The following is an 11,962-nucleotide window of genomic DNA, read 5'->3' as shown; positions in this document are numbered from 1 at the left end:
GCTCACGCTGTTTTGGTCATCCGACACGCCTTGATGAGCACTTGGGAGAGCAGTACCCAAGATAGAGCTGATGCTGAACCCTGGATGTACCTAGTGGAACTCGGGATGTACCTAGTGGAACTCAGGTTTGGTGCAACATAGGCCCACGCTGTTTTGGTCATCCGTCTCATCTTGATGAGCACTTGGGAGAGCAGTACCTAAGATAGATCTGATGCTGAACCCTGGCTGTACCTAGTGGAACTCAGGTCTGGTGCAACATAGGCCAACGCTATTTTGGCCATCCGTCACATCTTGATGAGCACTTGGGAGAGCAGTACCCAAGATAGAGCTGATGCACCAAACCACCCTGGCTGGCAGGGTTCACCCTGGCTGTACCTAGTGGAACTCAAGTTTGGTGCAACATAGGCCCACGCTATTTTGGTCATCCGTCACATCTTGATGAGCACTTGGGAGAGCAGTACCCAAGATAGAGCTGATGCTGAACCCTGGCTGTACTTAGTGGAACTCAGGTTTGGTGTAACATAGGCCCACGCTATTTTGGTCATCCATCACATCATGATCAGCACTTGGGAGACTACCAAGAAAGGGTACTCCCAAGATTGAGCTGATGCTGAACCCTGGCTGTACCTAGTGGAACTCAGGTTTGGTGCAACATAGGCCAACGCTATTTTGGCCATCCGTCACATCTTCATGAGCACTTGGGAGAGCAGTACCCAAGATAGAGCTGATGCTGAACCCTGGCTGTACCTAGTGGAACTCAGGTTTGGTGCAACATAGGCCCACGCTATTTTGGTCATCCGTCACATCTTGATGAGCACTTGGGAGAGCAGTACCCAAGATAGAGCTGATGCTGAACCCTTGCTGTACCTAGTGGAACTCAGGTTTGGTGCAACATAGGCCCACGCTATTTTGGTAATCTGTCACATCTTGATGAGCACTTGGGAGAGCAGTACCCAAGATAGAGCTGATGCTGAATCCTTGCTGTACCTAGTGGAACTTAGGTTTGGTGCAACATAGGCACACTTTGTTTTGGTTAACCGACTTGTCGTCGTGTGCCTATGTTGCGGAGTTCCACTAGATGGGTCGATGAACTTTTTTCTAACTGCCTTTAAAAAAAGGACGTTCTCAGTTTGACCCGTATGTATGTACGTATGTATGTGTGTATGTTTGTTCGTGATTATCTCGCGTTTGGCTGAACCGATTTTGATGCGGTTTTCAGAAAAGTGTTTGTTACATTCTGGAGAAGGTTTTAGTGTACAGTACATGGATGGTTTGAAAAACCAATGGGACCCGGTAGGTGGCCATGCTTTCGGTATACCTACCAACAAATTTATGTTGCTAAAACCGAGTTAGATAAATAAAATAGTGGGAGTGGGACTCGGACTGGGACTGGGAATGGGAGTGGAAGTGGGAGCAATATACATACAAATCGTTTAGCACCAAAACGTCATATTATGTTGTGTCGCGATTATCATCGAGTTAGGCCATCACCAACATTAGTAGACTAAATGGAGAGCCTAACAAACTAGTATTTTAGCCCAAAACCTAAAATAAATGAAGTATCTACCTATCACTAAAAAGTAAAAAATAAAATAAAATAAATAAAAAATAATTAAAAAAATTAAAAATAAACAAAAATAAAACCTAAATAAAATAACTTAATATAATATCTTTTTTAAAAAAAGGGAACCGCCTTCAAAAAACCAACCCACTGAAAAGTACAAAATAATTTTTATATGGCACCCCTTTACGTGTCCAGTCCCTATCCCACGGCGTAAAGCAATTTTTTGCCAAAAAGTAATTAATACCTAATAATAAGAAAATTAATAATCATCCGGGTAATTACTTAGTTTTTGAAGGCGGTGCCAAACCAACAAAAACAGTCTTTACTACCAATCAGAAAAACAATACGAGTACGTAGTACCTACAAGAACTAAATTAATGAGTAAAATAAGTATGTCTTTATAATGCAAGTAAGTACAGCGTTCTTCGTTGTCTCAAATATCGGTTCTCAAAAATTTTGGTTTGGCACCGACTTCAAAAACTAAGTAATTACCCGGATGATTATTAATTTTCTTATTATTAGGTATTAATTACTTTTTGGCAAAAAATTGCTTTACGCCGTGGGATAGGGACTGGACACGTAAAGGGGTGCCATATAAAAATTATTTTGTACTTTTCAGTGGGTTGGTTTTTTGAAGGCGGTTCCCTTTTTTTAAAAAAGATATTATATTAAGTTATTTTATTTAGGTTTTTTTATTTCTGTTAAACAATACAGGTTATTTGTAAAGGTTGAGATCTCCTAGTAGCTACAGGTATAGACATGACCTGTGGCAGGGTCACAAATGTAGAATCAAATCAAATTATTCGACAGCTGAATTTCTAAAAACGGGTTATATCTAGACATGATTCCTATGCTAAATAAAAATTATTCTTCCCTTCCGTTACTATGCGCTGTTTAAAATGCATAGCAGTAATTAAATTTATACCTGTAGTAAAACCCGTAAAGCGGGAAAGCGTATATTAGTCGTGAAAAAATGTTTAAAAATAAGTTATAGGAACGAAGAAAAATAAAATGTAGTGTGTTTATACATTTGTTACCTATAGGTAATTATAGTTACCAAGTGTGAAACAGGCAAACATATTTGTTTATAAGTGTTCACTCAAAGGCTTGGAGGATATAATCAAACGGAGACGCCATGTCTGTAATTTTCTGTACAAAACAGTCTGCCGATTTTTGCGGGGGAGGGGAACGTCAAATGTATGCGTAACGTAAAAATGGCCATGTCAGATAAACGTCAGTCCATACATTGTGTATGACCGTTGGCCGCCTATTTTCGACAGAGGGGAAAGCCTGTTAATGGCTACTCCGTTTAGTTGTATCCTCCAAGCTCAAAGGTGATCCACCCCTCAAGGCCATCCATCTTGTTCACAAATACACTCAATAAATGTTCACAGGACATCATACTGACGTACATAATAAATGTCATTTTAAGTCAACCAAAGAGAAACATTATTACAGGAGACGGATTCGAATTTTTGAAATCTTATTTCGATTTGAGATTGACTTGTTTTGACTGGCAATTGTCTCTCGTATTATACCTACTTACTTACTTACTGCTTTGTTGGCTAAACGACCCAAAATGAGACTCTGCCTCCGACACAAGACAGCGCCACTTTTCTCGGTCCTGTGCGACCCTCTCGATGTCGCACCAGCAGTCTGTGATGGCTGGATAAGTAATATACCTAATTGCGAATTAAAATTGACTAGAGTCTGGCTAATGAAAGTTGAGACTGAGATTTATTTAAAACTTTTTATATGGCAACTTTTTTTCCTATCAAATAAGCGGTCAGTTTCAAGCTGTCATTTAATTTCATAGTAATTTTATTGCCAGGTGCGGTTTTTATTGAAATTCTAGCGTTTTTTTCGTGCCACTACTCGCTGGTCAGACTCTAAGTGCTAGTAATCTCAGATGAATATTGAGTCAAGTTACGACTGTAAATATTCGAATGCATTTCCAGGAAGCAAACAAAACCTACGTCGTAACTACAAGATATTAATATCAAGATGGTTCAATCGAAAAACACCGCTGGAAAATAATCAAACAATAATTTTACAATCTCATTGCTGGCATACACGTGCATTCACTGATCAACAGCTGCCAGATAACGGTGAATACGGTATGTACGACTGTTGTTTTCACCTGACAATTGTCCGTGTTCTAAAACGACGATCTTGTTTTCTTGGATGTACTCGTAGTTGTCGCTAGCCACATAAAAAGCTGAACGTAGTCGCGTAACACTGGCACGGTCCGAAGTTTTCCAAGTCGAAAATTGCTCGGTATCGAAAATTGCCTGCTCCTGTTGAAGCTCATCGTTATGAAGCAGGAAACATATCGAATAATATCGACTGACAAACGTGAGTGGCCCGTTTTAATATATATTTTATGTGTCACGAAGTTTTATTATGTATTTAAGGATAACTCACGCTAGAACGGTCCGGGTGCGTACTAAGGCGTCCAACATTTCGTTTTTTAACTACCACGGTGATTATAATATATGCATATATGCGTCTCATATGCATTGCAGTTATTTTTTAATAAAAAAAATCGTTTATTCAGATGAAATAAACCCTATCATACATATTTTTCTTCTGCCAAACTGCAGGACAGTTTGTTGGCAGAGGGAAACTCCCTTAAAACATAGATGGGTAAACTTAGCTAATTGCCTAATTAATTGTTAACAGTAATAGTGTCCCCGCTGTCCAATTACGCTGTACAGAAGTCAGTCACAGCGTTTATAAATACGAACAGTACTCTCACCTTCAGTTGTTGTCCAAAATTATAACGTCTCCGCGTGTGGCGTAAGCCGCAGGCAGGTAGCGGGCAGCCAAGGTTATTTAACCTTTTAACCGCCGTAGACTGATATATAAGACATACTTACAAAATCGGGCTCATTTCGCCGCTGTCTGATAAATAAGACAAAACTTCGTGTAACTTCGTACCCCCCGGCGACACGAGCACGCTCGATGACGTTTTCTATGGCGGTTAAAAGGTTAAAATAAGTTTTTGTCAACATTTTCAGTTTTCATACAAGCGTTTATGGCTGACTGTACGTTTCTTTCAACAGGCAACGAATACTACCTACTATCCAAACACAATTAGGTAGGTTGCGTAGTTTTATCACAGAGTTTATATGGCTACCTGCTATCCATCATCAGATCTGCTCGATGTGTACCATAATATTGCATTATATTTCTCGATTCCGCCTCCGCTCCCGATTGTATTCTAAGCTGCGTTCAGAGTGCAAAACACTGCGTGCACTGACCTTATTCAGTGATCATTCGCCTAAGGCCTTGTTAGACTTCTGCCACTACCGCTTCACTCGCTTTTTCTTGTAACTTCAGCCTCGCTCCAAATGCAACACGCTGCTGTACTGCAGACATAAGTCTATTCTCCTCGTACCCGTTTCCATCCCCGCTTGTGTCCTAAGCCGCGTTATAAGTGCAACACATTGCGTGCACGACCCTGACTCCAGTACCCTCGCTTCTACTCCCGCTACCGCTATCGTACCCGCCGCCGCTCCCGCTTGTGACCTAAGCCGCGTTGGGAGTGCAACACACGGCGTGCACGACCCTGACTCCACGTAAACTCGCTTCTACTCCCGTTACCGCTATCGTACCCGCCGCCGCTCCCGCTTGTGGCCTAAGCCGCGTTGGGAGTGCAACACACTGCGTGCACGACCCTGACTCTGCGGACGCTCGCCTTAGGCCTTCAACAGACGGGAAGCATTATTTACGAGACATGTACTCATTATGTTCTAGTTCTAGTTTTTTTTTTAAATGTAATAAACATGATTAATGATTAGGTTTTTATGTAGTTTTAATTAGAACATGGTTAATTAATAAGCAATAGAAGTAAAACTATTAAAACGGACTATATCGCGTATATTGAATTTATACTACATCCCGACGTTTCAAACCCTTTACAGCGTTGGTGGTCAAACTACAATGTGCAAATTTTGCATATTTCATTCCGTATATCAGAATTATCAGATGAACATGCAATAATATACTAACATGGAGCTGATCTGATGATGCAGTCAGAAGGTAACCAAAGGAAATCCTCGATTGAAAAACATAAATAAATAAATAAATATTACAGTACATATGGGGCTACTTTTCCGCACTAGTGCGTAAAATAGCACTTTTCGTGCGTATGTCGAAACTTTAAACTTTAAAGTGCCATATGTACTGTAAAACGTTGTTCGATACACGTGCGAATGGGTAATTCGCAACTCGTGTCGATTTAAAACACTCCCTTCGGTCGTGTTTTAATTTATCGCAACTCGTTTCGAATTTTTGTCTTTTTCGCACTTGTATCGAAAATAACTATTTTAGGACAGTCTTACACAGATTACAGAGAAAATACAGTCGACAGTAAAAGTGTGCATCACAAAATATTTTTCACGTAAATTGTTTTCTACATATTTTTGAGTAGCGGTGTGACCGATCCTTTAGTGGGATCGCAAGTGATTTGAGCAGCGTGCACTAAGGCCGCTCCTATACGCTTGCATTTGTTTTATGCACGCCGCACGCCCCGCCCCGCTGCACGCCCAACTCTAGCGTCCACTCAGGCCTTACACTTAAGAGTGAGTTTCCTATGCTAAGTGGGATCGCCTGTTTCCTCATCTACATAATCTCGGCCGGATATGTGGAGAAAATTCCATACGAATGCATTCAAGTGGCATTTCATTCATGACCGTTCTGAAATCTTTCAGTTTTTAGGGTTCCGTACCCAATGGGTAAAAACGGGACCCTGTTACTAAGACTTCGCTGTCCGTCTGTCTGTCCATCTGTCCGTCTATCCGTCTGTCACCAGGCTGTAACTCATGAACCGTGATAGCTAGACTGTTGAAATTTTCACAGATGATGTATTTCTGTTGTCAACAAATATTAAAAACATAACAAAATAAATATTTAAGTGGGGCTCCCATACAACAAGCGTGATTTTTTCCGTTTTTGTGTAATGGTACGGAACCCTTCGTGCGCGAGTCCAACTCGCACTTGGCCGGTTTTTATTTTAGATTTTTTTTAGTTATGTCGACCTGTCTAGCCTAGACGGTAGCCGGACCTCCCGCTTCGTAGGTGCGACATTACTGCCGCAAATGTCAAATTCTACGCCCAGAATGACAGTTGCGGCAGCAACGCAGTCGGCTGTAATGTCGCGCTGCAATGCTGCAGCAGTAATGCCAGTGCAGTCAGAACCGAACGTCACCTTAAAGTTTATCGGCTGAGTGAAGGGCGACCGATGCCCCGCTGGTTACACTGAAAATGCTAATGAATCGGCCTTGGCTTTTTATTGTGATGACTGTACCTTTTTATGCCTGTAGGCGTGCTACTCTTTTAAACGTATATAGTTGCAAGTTAAATGTACCTAATGCTTTGTATGAAATGAAAATATTGTATAGAATATTTTCAAAGTTGAAATCTATTTTTTATTATAAGAAAACTTTAAACGAAAGTAAATATTTTTCAGCCAAACATTGTCTATGGAAATATATAGTTTTTAAAAGCATATGTGGCAGGACATCTTTGTTTCTTATTTGTTTATTGCAAAACGAATATAGTGACCTAAAGTCTATTTTTTTATTCGGTAGACTGAAATGACAGTTAATAGTATGAAATGACATTTCATGTTCATACTATTAACTGTCATTTCAGTCTACCGAATAAAAAAATAGACTTTATGTAAAGTTTCTCGTAAGTATACTCGTAGGAGTGGAAAATGATTTGCTATTATTTGTTCCCTACAGACTTACCAACTTTTTAGGGTTTTGAACTGGTTTTGTTTCGACAGTGACGATTGTCTTGGTGATTTGCGCGCATCTCACTTCACTTTGCAAGCACCAATCAGCGTGAGTGATCTTCGAAGTTGTATCAAAACCAGCTCAAACCGTAAGAAGTCTTACAATCGGAATCGGGCTCCTAGTTTTCGGTGAAGAAAAAAATTGGGAGGAAATCGGAGTAATCCCAAATGTAAGTATTTTTTAATATGTAATACCCAATCTACTCAAATGATAATAAATATAGTGCATAATTGTTTTCCATCATATTTTCTCGGAAACCTTCGTATTTATCATGCTGCTTCAGTCAACCACAGTACTTTTTGTACCGAGACTGACTGAAATAGCAAAACACGTTCGTACGTTTCCGTGAAAATAAGATAGAAAACAATTTTATGCACTACATCTCTATCTGATTCTTGAACATAAAATGCACATTCGATTGACAATTCTATGGCTACTCGGGCTTAGAACTACCGGGTGACAGTAAAAATACATTTTACGATGGGTCCTTTTATTTGACTTTATACATGATTTATCCTCTATAAAGGAAATTTATTTCGACGTAAAATTACTAGGAGGCGAGTGGTAGAGGTGTGCCTATTAAACCAGAGGTTACGTTTCAAATTCTGGTACCAAACAAGAGGTTTTTTAACAACTTATTATTAGGTACTAGCGACCCGTCCCGGCTTCGCAAGGGTTAACAAGTTATAGGTACATAAACCTTCCTTGTAAATCACTCTATCTATTAAAAAGAACGGCATGAAAATCCGTTGCGTAGTCTTAAAGATCTAAGCATACATAGGGATAGACAGACAGCGGGAAGCGACTTCGTTTTATATATATACTATGTAGTGATAGTGAAGTAAGAAAATACGTCATGTGATATTTTACCACAGTTATTGTTTGCTTCATGAAAACTAAAAAGAGACGGATATCTAAGTATTTATATATACGAATAAATTCAAAGAGATGTGCATGATATGTCCAAATAGGCTACATTCCGATGGCGACTGTATCAGCGTCGCCGTTGCAACGTTAATTAAAACAAAAACATTACTTTACTAGTTTCATTTATCATTCAATTAAATAAACAATTTATTTACATAAAACAATATGTATACAGTGTTACTACTATAGGTACTAAACTAATTTTAAAAGGCCCTTGAGGCATTGTACAGTCAGCTGCAGAGAAAAGGTACCACCCCTGCATAGAAGTTTGTATGCAGGGGTGGTACCTTTTCTCTGCAGCTGACTGAACCAAGGATGCTGGCGGCATTTCCTCGCTGTATCGCAATGCTGATACGTTGTGTGAGGAAGCCGCCAGCCAGTGTTGGCCGTAATGTGTAATTCTAATTAACAATTAATCATTTCCATTAACCATTAAATCCGCAATTAGTCAATTGCATTACGCATCAATTTAAATTAAGTTAATTAGAATTGAATTTTGAGACGTTTAATTACATTGATTGTCAATCTAAATTAACGTTTAATGCAATTAAATCAATTTTTTAATAAACTAATAATTAATGTTACTATTGCTTAGAAACTTGGAGCTAGGTATTAAAATTAAAAATAAGCATATGAATACAAGCTTCAGTGAATTATCAGGTCGTGATATTTTAAAATGAGACAACAAAATGACCCTGAAACCTGGCAGTAGGTACCTACTGGAACTCAGGTTTGGTGCAACATAGACACACGCCGTTTAGGCTATTCGACTCGTCACAATGAGCACTTGGGAGAGCAGTACCCAAGATGGAGCTGATGCTGAACCTTGGCTGTACCTAGTGGAACTCAGGTTTGGTGCAACATAGACACACGCCGTTTAGGCTATTCGACTCGTCACAATGAGCACTTGGGAGAGCAGTACCCAAGATGGAGCTGATGCTGAACCTTGGCTGTACCTAGTGGAACTCAGGTTTGGTGCAACATAGACACACGCCGTTTTGGTCATCCGACTCGTCTTGATGAGCACTTGGGAGAGCAGTACCCAAGATAGAGCTGATGCTGAACCCTGGCAGTACCTAATGGAACTTAGGTTTGGTGCAACATAGACAAACCCCGTTTTAGTCATCCGACTCGTCTTGATGAGCACTTGGGAGAGCAGTACCCAAGATAGAGCTGATGCTGAACCCTGGCAGTACCTAATGGAACTCAGGTTTGGTGCAACATAGACAAACGCCGTTTTGGTCATCCGACTCGTCTTGATGAGCACTTGGGAGAGCAGTACCCAAGATAGAGCTGATGCTGAACCCTGGCAGTACCTAATGGACCTCAGGTTTGGTGCAACATAGACAAACGCCGTTTTGGTCATCCGACTCGTCTTGATGAGCACTTGGGAGAGCAGTATCCAAGATAGAGCTGATGCTGAACCCTGGCAGTACCTAATGGAACTCAGGTTTGGTGCAACATAGACAAACGCCGGTTTGGTCATCCGACTCGTCTTGATGAGCACTTGGGAGAGCAGTACCCAAGATAGAGCTGATGCTGAACCCTGGCAGTACCTAATGGAACTCAGGTTTGGTGCAACATAGACAAACGCCGTTTTGGTCATCCGACTCGTCTTGATGAGCACTTGGGAGAGCAGTACCCAAGATTGAGCTGATGCTGAACCCTGGCAGTACCTAATGGAACTCAGGTTTGGTGCAACATAGACAAACGCCGTTTTGGTCATCCGACTCGTCTTGATGAGCACTTGGGAGAGCAGTGCCCAAGATAGAGCTGATGCTAAACCCTGGCAGTACCTAATGGAACTCAGGTCTGGTGCAACATAGACAAACGCCGTATTGGTCATCCTACTCGTCTTGATGAGCACTTGGGAGAGCAGTGCCCAAGATAGAGCTGATGCTAAACCCTGGCAGTACCTAATGGAACTCAGGTCTGGTGCAACATAGACAAACGCCGTTTTGGTCATCCGACTCGTCTTGATGAGCACTTGGGAGAGCAGTACCCAAGATAGAGCTGATGCTGAACCCTGGCAGTACCTAGTGGAACTCAGGTTTGATGCAACATAGACACACGCCGTATTGGTCATCCTACTCGTCTTGATGAGCACTTGGGAGAGCAGTACCCAAGATAGAGCTGATGCTGAACCCTGGCAGTACCTAGTGGAACTCAGGTTTGGTGCAACATAGACACACGCCGTTTTGGTCATCCGACTCGTCTTGATGAGCACTTGGGAGAGCAGTACCCAAGATTGAGCTGATGCTGAACCCTGGCAGTATCTAATGGAACTCAGGTTTGGTGCAACATAGACAAACGCCGTTTTGGTCATCCGACTCGTCTTGATGAGCACTTGGGAGAGCAGTGCCCAAGATAGAGCTGATGCTAAACCCTGGCAGTACCTAATGGAACTCAGGTCTGGTGCAACATAGACAAACGCCGTTTTGGTCATCCGACTCGTCTTGATGAGCACTTGGGAGAGCAGTACCCAAGATAGAGCTGATGCTGAACCCTGGCAGTACCTAATGGAACTCAGGTCTGGTGCAACATGGACAAACGCCGTTTTGGTCATCCGACTCGTCTTGATGAGCACTTGGGAGAGCAGTGCCCAAGATAGAGCTGATGCTAAACCCTGGCAGTACCTAATGGAACTCAGGTTTGATGCAACATAGACACACGCCGTATTGGTCATCCTACTCGTCTTGATGAGCACTTGGGAGAGCAGTACCCAAGATAGAGCTGATGCTGAACCCTGGCAGTACCTAGTGGAACTCAGGTTTGGTGCAACATAGACACACGCCGTTTTGGTCATCCGACTCGTCTTGATGAGCACTTGGGAGAGCAGTACCCAAGATTGAGCTGATGCTGAACCCTGGCAGTATCTAATGGAACTCAGGTTTGGTGCAACATAGACAAACGCCGTTTTGGTCATCCGACTCGTCTTGATGAGCACTTGGGAGAGCAGTGCCCAAGATAGAGCTGATGCTAAACCCTGGCAGTACCTAATGGAACTCAGGTCTGGTGCAACATAGACAAACGCCGTTTTGGTCATCCGACTCGTCTTGATGAGCACTTGGGAGAGCAGTACCCAAGATAGAGCTGATGCTGAACCCTGGCAGTACCTAATGGAACTCAGGTCTGGTGCAACATAGACAAACGCCGTTTTGGTCATCCGACTCGTATTGATGAGCACTTGGGAGAGCAGTGCCCAAGATAGAGCTGATGCTAAACCCTGGCAGTACCTAATGGAACTCAGGTCTGGTGCAACATAGACAAACGCCGTTTTTGTCATCCGACTCGTCTTGATGAGCACTTGGGAGAGCAGTGCCCAAGATAGAGCTGATGCTAAACCCTGGCAGTACCTAATGGAACTCAGGTCTGGTGCAACATAGACAAACGCCGTTTTGGTCGTCCGACTCGTCTTGATGAGCACTTGGGAGAGCAGTACCCAAGATAGAGCTGATGCTGAACCCTGGCAGTACCTAGTGGAACTCAGGTTTGATGCAACATAGACACACGCCGTATTGGTCATCCTACTCGTCTTGACGAGCACTTGGGAGAGCAGTACCCAAGATAGAGCTGATGCTGAACCCTGGCAGTACCTGCAGGTTCAAGATGTGACGGATGACCTAAATAGCGTGGGCCTATGTTGCACCAAACCTGAGTTCCACTA

The sequence above is a fragment of the Cydia amplana genome, chromosome 16 (genome assembly GCF_948474715.1).
Source record: "Cydia amplana chromosome 16, ilCydAmpl1.1, whole genome shotgun sequence".
Classification (NCBI taxonomy): Eukaryota; Metazoa; Arthropoda; class Insecta; order Lepidoptera; family Tortricidae; genus Cydia; species Cydia amplana.
Note: the sequence above shows the minus strand (reverse complement) of the source record.